Source organism: Rutidosis leptorrhynchoides, chromosome 2 (assembly GCF_046630445.1).
Source record: "Rutidosis leptorrhynchoides isolate AG116_Rl617_1_P2 chromosome 2, CSIRO_AGI_Rlap_v1, whole genome shotgun sequence".
In the NCBI taxonomy this organism is placed as follows: Eukaryota; Viridiplantae; Streptophyta; class Magnoliopsida; order Asterales; family Asteraceae; genus Rutidosis; species Rutidosis leptorrhynchoides.
In genome coordinates, this window is record NC_092334.1 from 470,833,589 (window position 1) to 470,845,748 (window position 12,160).

Sequence of the window (12,160 nt, forward strand, 5' to 3'; positions counted from 1 at the left end):
TGCTTTGATGCGTCACAATAAATCACAAAATCATCATTCCCTTCAGGCAATGACAATATAGGTGCCGTAGTTAGCTTTTTCTTCAATAACTGAAACGCTTTCTCTTGTTCATCCTTCCATTCAAATTTTTTCCCTTTATGCGTTAATGCAGTCAAGGGTTTTGCTATTCTGGAAAACTCTTGGATGAACCTTCTGTAGTAACCAGCTAGTCCTAAAAACTGGCGTATGTGTTTCAGAGTTTTCGGGGTTTCCCACTTTTCAACAGTTTCTATCTTTGCCGGATCCACCTTAATACCTTCTTTGTTCACTATGTGACCGAGGAATTGAACTTCTTCCAACCAAAATGCACACTTCGAAAATTTAGCGTACAATTCTTCCTTCCTCAATATTTCTAACACCTTTCTCAAATGTTCACCGTGTTCTTGGTCATTCTTTGAGTAAATAAGTATGTCATCAATGATAACAATGACAAACTTGTCAAGGCATGGTCCACACACTCGGTTCATAAGGTCCATGAACACAGTTGCTGCATTAGTTAAATCAAACGGCATGACCATAAACTCGTAATGACCGTAACGTGTTCTGAAAGCAGTCTTTGGAATATCATCTTCTTTCACCCGCATTTGATGATACCCGGAACGTAAGTCAATCTTTGAATAAATAGACGAGCCTTGTAGTTGATCAAATAAGTTGTCGATTCTTGGTAGTGGGTAGCGGTTCTTGATGGTAAGTTTGTTCAACTCTCGGTAGTCGATACACAACCTGAATGTACCATCTTTCTTCTTGACAAACAAAACAGGAGCTCCTCACGGTGATGTGCTTGGTCGAATGAAACCACGCTCTAAAAGTTCTTGTAATTGGCTTTGCAGTTCTTTCATCTCGCTGGGTGCGAGTCTGTAAGGAGCACGAGCTATTGGTGCAGCTCCTGGTACAAGATCTATTTGAAATTCAACGGATCAATGTGGGGGTAATCCCGTTAATTCTTTTGGAAATACACCGGGAAATTCTTTTGCGACGGGAACATCATTGATGCTCTTTTCTTCAGTTTGTACTTTCTCGACGTGTGCTAGAACAGCATAGCAACCTTTTCTTATTAGTTTTTGTACCTTCAAATTACTAATAAGATGTAGCTTCGTGTTGCCCTTTTCTCCGTACACCATTAAGGGTATTCCTTTTTCTCGTATAATTCGAATTGCATTTTTGTAACAAACGATCTCTGCTTTCAATTCTTTCAACCAGTCCATACCGATTATCACATCAAAACTCCCTAACTCTACTGGTATCATGTCAATCTTAAATGTTTCGCTAACCAGTTTAATTTCTCGATTCCGACATATATTATCTGCTGAAATTAATTTACCATTTGCTAATTTGAGTAAAAATTTACTATCCAAAGGCGTCAATGGACAACTTAATTTAGCACAAAAATCTATACTCATATAGCTTCTATCCGCACCCGAATCAAATAAAACGTAAGCAGATTTATTGTCAATAAGAAACATACCCGTAACAAGCTCCGGGTCTTCCTGTGCCTCTGCCGCATTAATATTGAAAACTCTTCCGCGGTCTTGTCCATTCGTGTTCTCCTGGTTCGGGCAATTTCTAATAATGTGGCCCGGTTTTTCACATTTATAACAAACTACATTGGCATAACTTGCTCCAACACTACTTGCTCCACCATTACTCGTTCCGACACCATTTGTTCCTTTTGTTCTGTTAACCCCTGGTCCGTAGACCTCACACTTCGCCGCGCTATGACCATTTCTTTTACACTTGTTGCAAAATTTGGTGCAGAACCCCGAGTGATACTTTTCACACCTTTGGCATAGCTGCTTCTGATTGTTATTGTTGTTGCGGTTATTATTATTGTTAAGATGATTGTTGTAGTTACTATTGTTGTTGTTGTTGTTATTGGGCCGTTTGTTGTAGTTGCGATTGATGTTGCGATTGTTAGGATAGTTGTTGCGATTATTGTTGTAATTGCTGTTGTTGTTGTATTGGTGATTCTTATCACCGTTTTCCTCCCACTTTCTTTTGACTTGCTTCACATTGGCCTCTTCAGCAGTCTGTTCTTTAATTCTTTCTTCAATCTGGTTCACTAGTTTGTGAGCCATTCTACATGCATGTTGTATGGAGGCGGGCTCGTGTGAACTTATATCTTCTTGGATTCTTTCCGGTAATCCTTTCACAAACGCGTCGATCTTCTCTTCCTCATCTTCAAACGCTCCCGGATACAATAGGCGTAATTCTGTGAATCGTCTTTCGTACGTGGTAATATCAAATCCTTGGGTTCGTAACCCTCTAAGTTCTGTCTTGAGCTTATTGACCTCGGTTCTGGGACGGTACTTCTCGTTCATCAAGTGCTTGAATGCTGACCACGGTAGTGCGTAAGCATCATCTTGTCCCAGTTGCTCTAGATAGGTATTCCACCATGTTAACGCAGAACCTGTGAAGGTATGCGTAGCGTACTTCACTTTGTCCTCTTCAGTACACTTACTTATGGCAAACACCGATTCGACCTTCTCGGTCCACCGTTTCAATCTGATCGGTCCTTTGGTTCCATCAAATTCCAAATGTTTGCAGGCAGTGAATTCTTTATAGGTGCATCCTACACGATTTCCTGTACTGCTAGATCCAAGGTTATTGTTGGTATGTAGCGCATCCTGTACTGTGGCTATGTTTGAAGCAAGAAAGGCACAAAATTCCTCTTCACTTATATTCAAGGTGTGTCGAGTAGTCGGTGCCATTTCCTTCAAAATAGTCAAATGAAACGAGTTAATCATATAGAATATCAAGAGTAGTCAATAGTATTTTGTAGCGTAATATGAACTTATTTATAAAAGCTCTTTCTTCATATTAGCGTTTTATACTCTTTAATTCGGGTAGTACCTACCCGTTAAGTTCATACTTAGTAGCTAACATACCATTTCAACTACTACAATTCTATATGAAAAACTAATCACAAAAAAATATATATCATATTCAAACCATTATACAATAACTTACAAACTTACAATACCGCTATTTTACATATAGCATGAAATATAGCACATAAAACTTTGATACAAAGTAGTTGCGAAGATAATTCTAGTTAATAAATAAGGCGTTCAGCAAAGGCAACAAAGACATGTAATTCATACGTCCAGAAACAAGTCATGCATTCTGGTTTTACTAATAATACTTCCCATCCTTGGTCTTGTGGAACGTAACTGTTGTGACCGATAGTATGACAACGTGTTGTAACGTCGTCAAAAGGACGAAGGTTACGTAATGACCAACAGTCTCGTAATAACCTAAAAACCTCATTTCTTACCCCAATTACCGACTCCGTCACTTGTGGGAACGTTTTATTTAATAGTTGTAGCCCGATGTTCTTTTTCTCACTTTGGTGAGAAGCGAACATTACTAACCCGTAAGCATAACATGCTTCTTTATGTTGCATGTTAGCCGCTTTTTCTAAATCATGAAGTCCTGTATTCGGATACATTGAGTCAAAATAAGTTCTTAACCCGTTGCGTAAAATAGCATTTGGGTTCCCCGCAATATATGCGTCAAAGTAAACACATCGTAACTTATGGGTTTCCCAATGTGATATCCCCCATCTTTCAAACAAAAGCCTTTTATAAACCAAGGCATTCTTGGAACGTTCTTCGAATGTCTTACAAACTGATTTTGTCATAAATAGTTGTGACGAGGAATTCTGACCGACTCTAGACAAGATTTCATCAATCATGTCTCCGGGTAAGTCTTCTAAAATATTGGGTTGTCTATCCATTTTGTGTTTTTATACTGTAAAATAGACAGGAGTTAGATTCATAAAAGATACTTATTAATACAAGCAATTTTTACATATATCGTAAAGCATAAGCACACTATATTACAAATATTACACCGCACAAATACAACTATCTTATTCCGAATCACTCGTTTCTTCTTTTTCGAACTTGGTTCTTTTTGCTAAGTTTTTAGGGAATCATGATGTTCCCCTAATACGAGCCGTCATTTTCCACATTGGTCTAGAAAAACCTGGTGGTTTAGAGTTTCCCGGGTTATTGTTACAACTTAAGAAATACGGGTGTTGACGATACATATAAAGTTCATCGGGGTTGGAATCAGATTTCTCTATTTTTATGCCCTTTCCCTTATTGTTCTCTTTTGCCTTTTTAAATTCAGTTGGGGTAATTTCTATAACATCATCGGAATCCTCGTCGGGATCCAATTCATCGGAGAATTGGTAATCCTCCCAATATTTTGCTTCCTTGGCGGAAACACCGTTGACCATAATTAACCTTGGTCGATTGGTTGAGGATTTTCTTTTACTTAACCGTTTTATTATTTCCCCCACCGGTTCTATTTCTTCTTCCGGTTCCTCCTCCTCCGGTTCCGATTCTTCTTCCGGTTCCGATTCTTCTTCCGGTTCCTCTTCGGGTTGTGAATCAGTCCACGAATCATTCCAAATTACATTTGACTCTTCATTATTATTAGGTGAGTCAATGGGACTTGTATTAGAGATAGACATCTATCACATAATATCAAACACGTTAAGAGATTAATATATCACATAATATTCACATGTTAAAAATATATAGTTTCCAACAAAATTTGTTAAGCAATCATTTTTCAAGTAAACACGGTCGAAGTCCAGACTCACTAATGCATCCTAACAAACTCGATAAGACACACTAATGCAAAATTCTGGTTCTCTAAGACCAACGCTCGGATACCAACTGAAATGTCCCGTTCTTATTGATTAAAAACGTTCCATATTAATTGATTTCGTTGCGAGATTTTGACCTCTATATGAGACGTTTTTTTCAAAGACTGCATTTATTTTTAAAACAAACCATAACCATTATTTCATAAATAAAGGTTTAAAAAGCTTTACGTAGATTATCAAATAATGATAATCTAAAATATCCTGTTTACACATGACCATTACATAATGGTTTACAATACAAATATGTTACATCGAAATCAGTTTCTTGAATGCAGTTTTTACACAATATCATACAAACATGGACTCCAAATCTTATCCTTATTTTAGTATGCAACAGCGGAAGCTCTTAGTATTCACCTGAGAATAAACATGCTTTAAATGTCAACAAAAATGTTGGTGAGTTATAGGTTTAACCTATATATATCAAATCGTAACAATAGACCACAAGATTTCATATTTCAATACACATCCCATACATAGAGATAAAAATCATTCATATGGTGAACACCTGGTAACTGACATTAACAATATGCATATATAAGAATATCCCCATCATTCCGGGACACCCTTCGGATATGATATAAATTTTGAAGTACTAAAGCATCCGGTACTTTGGATGGGGTTTGTTAGGCCCAATAGATCTATCTTTAGGATTCGCGTCAATTAGGGTGTCTGTTCCCTAATTCTTAGATTACCAGACTTAATAAAAAGGGGCATATTCGATTTCGATAATTCAACCATAGAATGTAGTTTCACGTACTTGTGTCTATTTTGTAAATCATTTATAAAACCTGCATGTATTCTCATCCCAAAAATATTAGATTTTAAAAGTGGGACTATAACTCACTTTCACAGATTTTTACTTCGTCGGGAAGTAAGACTTGACCACTGGTTGATTCACGAACCTATAACAATATATACATATATATCAAAGTATGTTCAAAATATATTTACAATACTTTTAATACATTTTGATGTTTTAAGTTTATTAAGTTAGATGTCCTCGTTAGTAACCTACAACTAGTTGTCCACAGTTAGATGTACAGAAATAAATCGATAAATATTATCTTGAATCAATCCACGACCCAGTGTATACGTATCTCAGTATTGATCACAACTCAAACTATATATATATATATTTTGGAATCAACCTCAACCCTGTATAGCTAACTCCAACATTCACATATAGAGTGTCTATGGTTGTTCCGCAATATATATATAGATGGGTCGACATGATAGGTCGAAACATTGTATACGTGTCTATGGTATCTCAAGATTACATAATATACAATATAAGTTGATTAGGTTATGGTTGAAATAGATTTATTACTAACTTTCACGTAGGTAAAATGAGTAGTTTTTATCAATCTTGTTTTACTCGCCATTTCTTCGTTTCTAATCCGTTTTGAGTGATTCCAGTGGCCACGGTTTCGTATTGAACTTAACTTTATGAATATAAATAGAATAGTATAAGTTTATAGTCGAAAATACAAGTTACAAGTCATTTTTGAAAGAGGTAGTCATTTCCGTCGAAAGAACGACATCTTGATGACCATTTTGAAAAACATACTTTCACTTTGAGTTTAACCATGATTTTGGATATAGTTTCATGTTCATAAGAAAAATCATTTTTCCAGAAGTATAGCTTTTAAATCAAAGTTCTTCTTAGCTTTTAATTATCCCAACCAAAATAGCCCCCGGTTTTACTACGACGGCCTATATCCAGTTTTATGGTGTTTATCGTGTTTCCGGGTTTTAAATCATTAAGTTAGCATATCATATAGATATAGAACATGTGTTTAGTTGATTTTAAAAGTCTAGTTAGAAGGATTAACTTTATTTGCGAACAAGTTTAGAATTAACTAAACTATGTTCTAGTGATTACAAGTTTATAACGTTGAATAAGACAGCTTTTTATGTATGAATCGAATGATGTTATGAACATCATTACTGTCTCAAGTTCCTTGGATAAACCTACTGGAAATGAGAAAAATGGATCTACCTTCAAAGGATCCTTGGATGGCTTGAAAGTTCTTGAAGCAGAATCATGACACGAAAACAATTTCAAGTAAGATTTCCACTCGAAATAAGATTGTTATAGTTATAGAAATTGAATTAAAGTTTGAATATGATTATTACCTTGTATTAGAAAGATAACCTACTGTAAGTAACAAAGGTTTCTTGATCTTGGATGATTACTTGGAATGGATTTAGAAAACTTGGAAGTAAACTTGCAATCTTGGAAGTATTCTTGATTTTATGAAACTAGAACTTTTGGAATTTATGAAGAACACTTAGAACTTGAAGATAGAACTTGAGAGAGATCAATTAAATGAAGAAAATTGAAGAATGAAAGTGTTTGTAGGTGTTTTTGGTCGTTGGTGTATGGATTAGATATAAAGGATATGTAATTTTGTTTTCATGTAAATAAGTCATGAATGATTACTCGTATTTTTGTAATTTTATCAGATATTTCATGCTAGTTGCCAAATGATGGTTCACACATGTGTTAGGTGACTCACATAGGCTTCTAAGAGCTAATCATTGGAGTGTATATACCAATAGTACATACATCTAAAAGCTGTGTATTGTACGAGTACGAATACGGGTGCATACGAGTAGATTTGTTGATGAAACTGAACGAGGATGTAATTGTAAGTATTTTTGTTAAGTAGAAGTATTTTGATAAGTGTCTTGAAGTCTTTCAAAAGTGTATGAATACATATTAAAACACTACATGTATATACATTTTAACTGAGTCGTTAAGTCATCGTTAGTCGTTACATGTAAATGTTGTTTTGAAACCTTTAGGTTAACGATCTTGTTAAATGTTGTTAACCCAATGTTTATAATATCAAATGAGATTTTAAATTATTATATTATCATGATATTATGATGTACGAATTTCTCTTAATATGATCTATATACATTAAATGTCGTTACAACGATAATCGTTACATATATGTCTCATTTCAAAATCATTAAGTTAGTAGTCTTATTTTTACATATGTAGTTCATTGTTAATACACTTAATGATATATTTACTTATCATTTAACATCATTAACCAAGTGTATCAATATCTTAATATGATTCATATGTACCTAGTAAGACGTTATAACGATAATCGTTATATATATCGTTTTCGAGTTTCTTAATTTAATAGTCTCTTTTTTATGTATATAACTCATTGTTAAAATACCTAATGAGATACATACTTATAATATAATCATGTTAACTATATATATAACCATATATATGTCATCGTATAGTTTTTACAAGTTTTAACGTTCGTGAATCACCGGTCAACTTGGGTGGTTATTTGTCTATATGAAACCTATTCCAATTAATCAAGTCTTAATAAGTTTGATTGCTTAACATGTTGGAAACACTTAATCATGTAAATATCAATTTCATTTAATATATATAAACATGGAAAAGTTCGGGTCACTACATTTCTAAAGAACGGAGTCCTATGTTGGGATATGTTGGGTCAAAATAGGTTCGTAACACTCGTGTGCCCCATCTTTCAAAGGAAAGCCTTTTATAAACTAAGGCATGCCTGGAATGTCTTTCAAACGTTTGACAAACTAATTTTGCCGTAAATAATTGTGCTGATGAATTCTGCCCAACTCTAAACAAGATTTCATCAATCATATCCCCTGGTAGGTCTTCTAAAATTATTGGTTGTCTATCCTTAACGTCCATTTTTGTTTTTATACTGTAAAATAAACAATTATTAGATTCGTAAAAGATAATTAACAAATAATACAGGCAATTGTTTTTATACTGGTGGCCTAGATGTTCCCGGATTATTGTTAAAATCTAAGAAATACGGGTGTTTACGATACATATAAAGTTCATCGGGGTCGGAATCAGCTTTCTCTATTTTGATGCCCTTTCCCTTATTATTCTCTTTTGCCTTATTAAATTGAGTTGGGGTAATTTCTATAACATCATCGAAATCCTCGTCGGGATCCGATACATCAGAAAATTGGTAATTTTCCCAATATTTTGCTTCCTTGGCGGAAACACCATTGACCATTTTTAACTTTGGTCCATTGGTTAAGGATTTTCTTTTATTTAATCGTTTTACTGTAGGTATTAATATTTCATCCTCCGAAACCTCTTCTTCTTCCGGTTCATCTTCTTCCGGTTCCTCCTCTTCCGGTTCCTCCTCTTCCGATTCTTCCTCGGAAATTTCTGAATCTTCCCAAAATATATTCGACTCTTCATTATTATTAGGTAAGTCGATAGGATTTGTACTAGAGGTAGACATCTATCACACAATATCAAACACATTAAGAGATTGATATATCACATAATTTTTACATGTTAATAATATATAGTTTCTAACAAAAAAAAATGTTAAGCAATCGTTTTTAAAGAAAACACGGTCGAAGTCCAGACTCACTAATGCATCCTAACAAACTCGGTAAGACACACTAATGCAATTTTCTGGTTCTCTAAGACCAACGCTCGGATACCAACTGAAATGTCCTGTTCATATTGATTATAAACGTTCCATATTAATTGATTTCGTTGCGAGGTTTTGACCTCTATATGAGACGTTTTTCAAAGACTGTATTCGATTTTTAAAACAATCATAACCTTTATTTTATCGATAAAGGTTTAAAATATTACGACGATTATCAAATAATGATAATCAAAATATAGCGTTCACACACGACCATTACATAATGGTTTACAATAATATTACACAACAATATATGTCTTCGAATGCAGTTTTCAAACAATAGTATATAAGCATGGACTTCAAATCTTGTCCTTAATTTAGTATGCAACAGCGGAAGCTCTTAACAATTACCTGAGAATAAACATGCTTAAAACATCAACAAAAATATTGGTGAGTTATAGGTTTAACCTATATATTTATCAATCGTAATAATAGACCACAAGATTTCATATTTCCATTTTTCATAAACATCATCCCATGCATAGAGATAAAAATCATTCATATGGTGAACACCTGGTAACCGACATTAACAAGATGCATATAAGAATACCCCCATCATTCTGGGACATCCATCGGACATGATATAAAAACTCGAAGTACTAAAGCATCCGCTACAACGGATGGGATTTGTTGGGCCCAATAGATCTATCTTTAGGATTCGCGTCAATTAGTAGACTGGTTTACTAATTCTTAGGTTACCAAGCAAAAAGGGGCATATTCGGCTTCGATCATTCAACCATAGAAAGTAGTTTCATGTACTTGTGTCTATTTTGTAAAACATTTATAAAGCTGCATGTATTCTCATCCCAATAATATTAGATTTCAAAAGTGTGACTATAACTCACTTTCACAGATTTTTACTTCATCGTGAAGTAAGACTTGGCCATGGGTTGATTCACGAACCTATAACAAATATGTACATATGTATCAAAGTATGATCAAAATATAATTACAAGATTTTTTATTACGTTTTAATAATTTGAGTTTGTTAAGTCAACAGTCCTCGTTAATAACCTATAACTAGTTGTCCACAGTTAGATGTATAGAAATAAAGCAATATATATTATCTCGAATCAATCCACGACCTCGTGTATTCAAGCCTCAGGCTAGATCACAACTCAAAGTATATATAATATTTTGGAATTAACCTCAACCCTGTATAGCTAACTCCAACATTACTGCATATAGAGTGTCTATGGTTGTTCCGAAATATATATATATGGGTCGATATGACAAGCAATATAATATAAGTTAGTTAAGTTAGGATTTGTATAGATTAGTTACAAATTTCACGTACCTATAACAAGCAAAATTATCCAATCTTGTTTTACCCATAACTTCTTCGTTTTAAATCCGTTTTGAGTGATTCAAGTTGCTATGGTTTCATATTGAACTTAAGTTTATGAATCTAAATAGAAAAATATAAGTTTATAGTCATAAATATAGATTACAAGTCATTTTTGTAAAGGTAGTCATTTCAGTCGAAAGAACGACGTCTAGATGACCATTTTGGAAAACATACTTCCACTTTGAGTTTAACCATGATTTTTGGATATAGTTTCATTTTCATAAGAAAAATCATTTTCCCAGAAGAATAGCTTTTAAATTAAAGTTTATCATAGTTTTTAATTATCCAAACCAAAACAGCCCCCGGTTTTACTACGACGGCGTATATCCGGTTTTACGGTGTTCTTCGTGTTTCCAGGTTTTAAATCATTAAGTTAGCATATCATATAGATATATAACATGTGTTTAGTTGATTTTAAAAGTTAAGTTAGAAGGATTAACTTTGTTTGCGAACAAGTTTAGAATATACTAAACTATGTTCTAGTGATTACAAGTTTAAATCTTCGAATAAGATAGTTATATATATATATATATATATATATATATATATATATATATATATATATATATGAATCGAATGATGTTATGAACATCATTACTACCTCAAGTTTAGTAGGTAAACCTACTGGAAGTGACAAAAAATGATCTAGCTTCAAAGGATCTTGGATGGCTTGAAAGTTCTTGAAGTAGGATCATGACACAAAAACAAGTTCAAGTAAGATTTTTACTCGAATTAAGATAGTTTATAGTTATAGAAATCGAATCAAAGTTTGAATATGAATATTACCTTGAATAAGAAAGATAACCTACTGTAAATAACAAAGGTTTCTTGATCTTAGATGATTACTTTGAATGGATTAGAAAGCTTGGAAGTAAACTATTAAACTTGAAAGAATTTTTGAAGTGTTCTTGAAGTGTTCTTCCTATGATGATTATAGCTTAATTCTTGAAGTAATTTTTGATGAGGATGATGATTAGTTACTGAAAAAATTCGTTCATAAGTGTGTGTAGGTGTTGAGAGCGAATTAGAAAGAGAATTGGAAGTGAAATGGAGTGGGTGGTGAGTGGTGAAGGGTGAGTGGGGTTAAAAGGAGTTCTTGTTTTGTTTCCTTGCTCATAAGTCATGCTATTTGCCAAATGATGGTTCCCAAATATGTTGGTGACTCACAAGGGCTTCTAAGAGCTGATCATTGGAGTGTATATACCAATAGTATATACATCTAGAAGCTGTGTATTGTACAAGCACGAATACGGGTGCATACGAGTAGAATTGTTGATGAAAACGAATGAGAGTGTAATTGTGACCAACTTTGATAAGTATGAGTGTTTTGATATGTGTCTTGAAATCTTCCAAAAGTGTATTAATACATCTTAATACATTACATGTATATACATTTTAACTGAGTCGTTAAGTCATCGTTAGTCGTTACATGTAAGTGTTGTTTTTGAAACCTTTAAGATAACGATCTTATTTAATGTAGTTAACCCATTGTTTATTATATTTAGTGAGATGTTAATTTATCATATTATCATGATAACATGGTGTATGAGTATATCTTAATACGATATATATATTAAAATGTCGTTACAACGATAATCGTTATATATATAACTCGTTTTG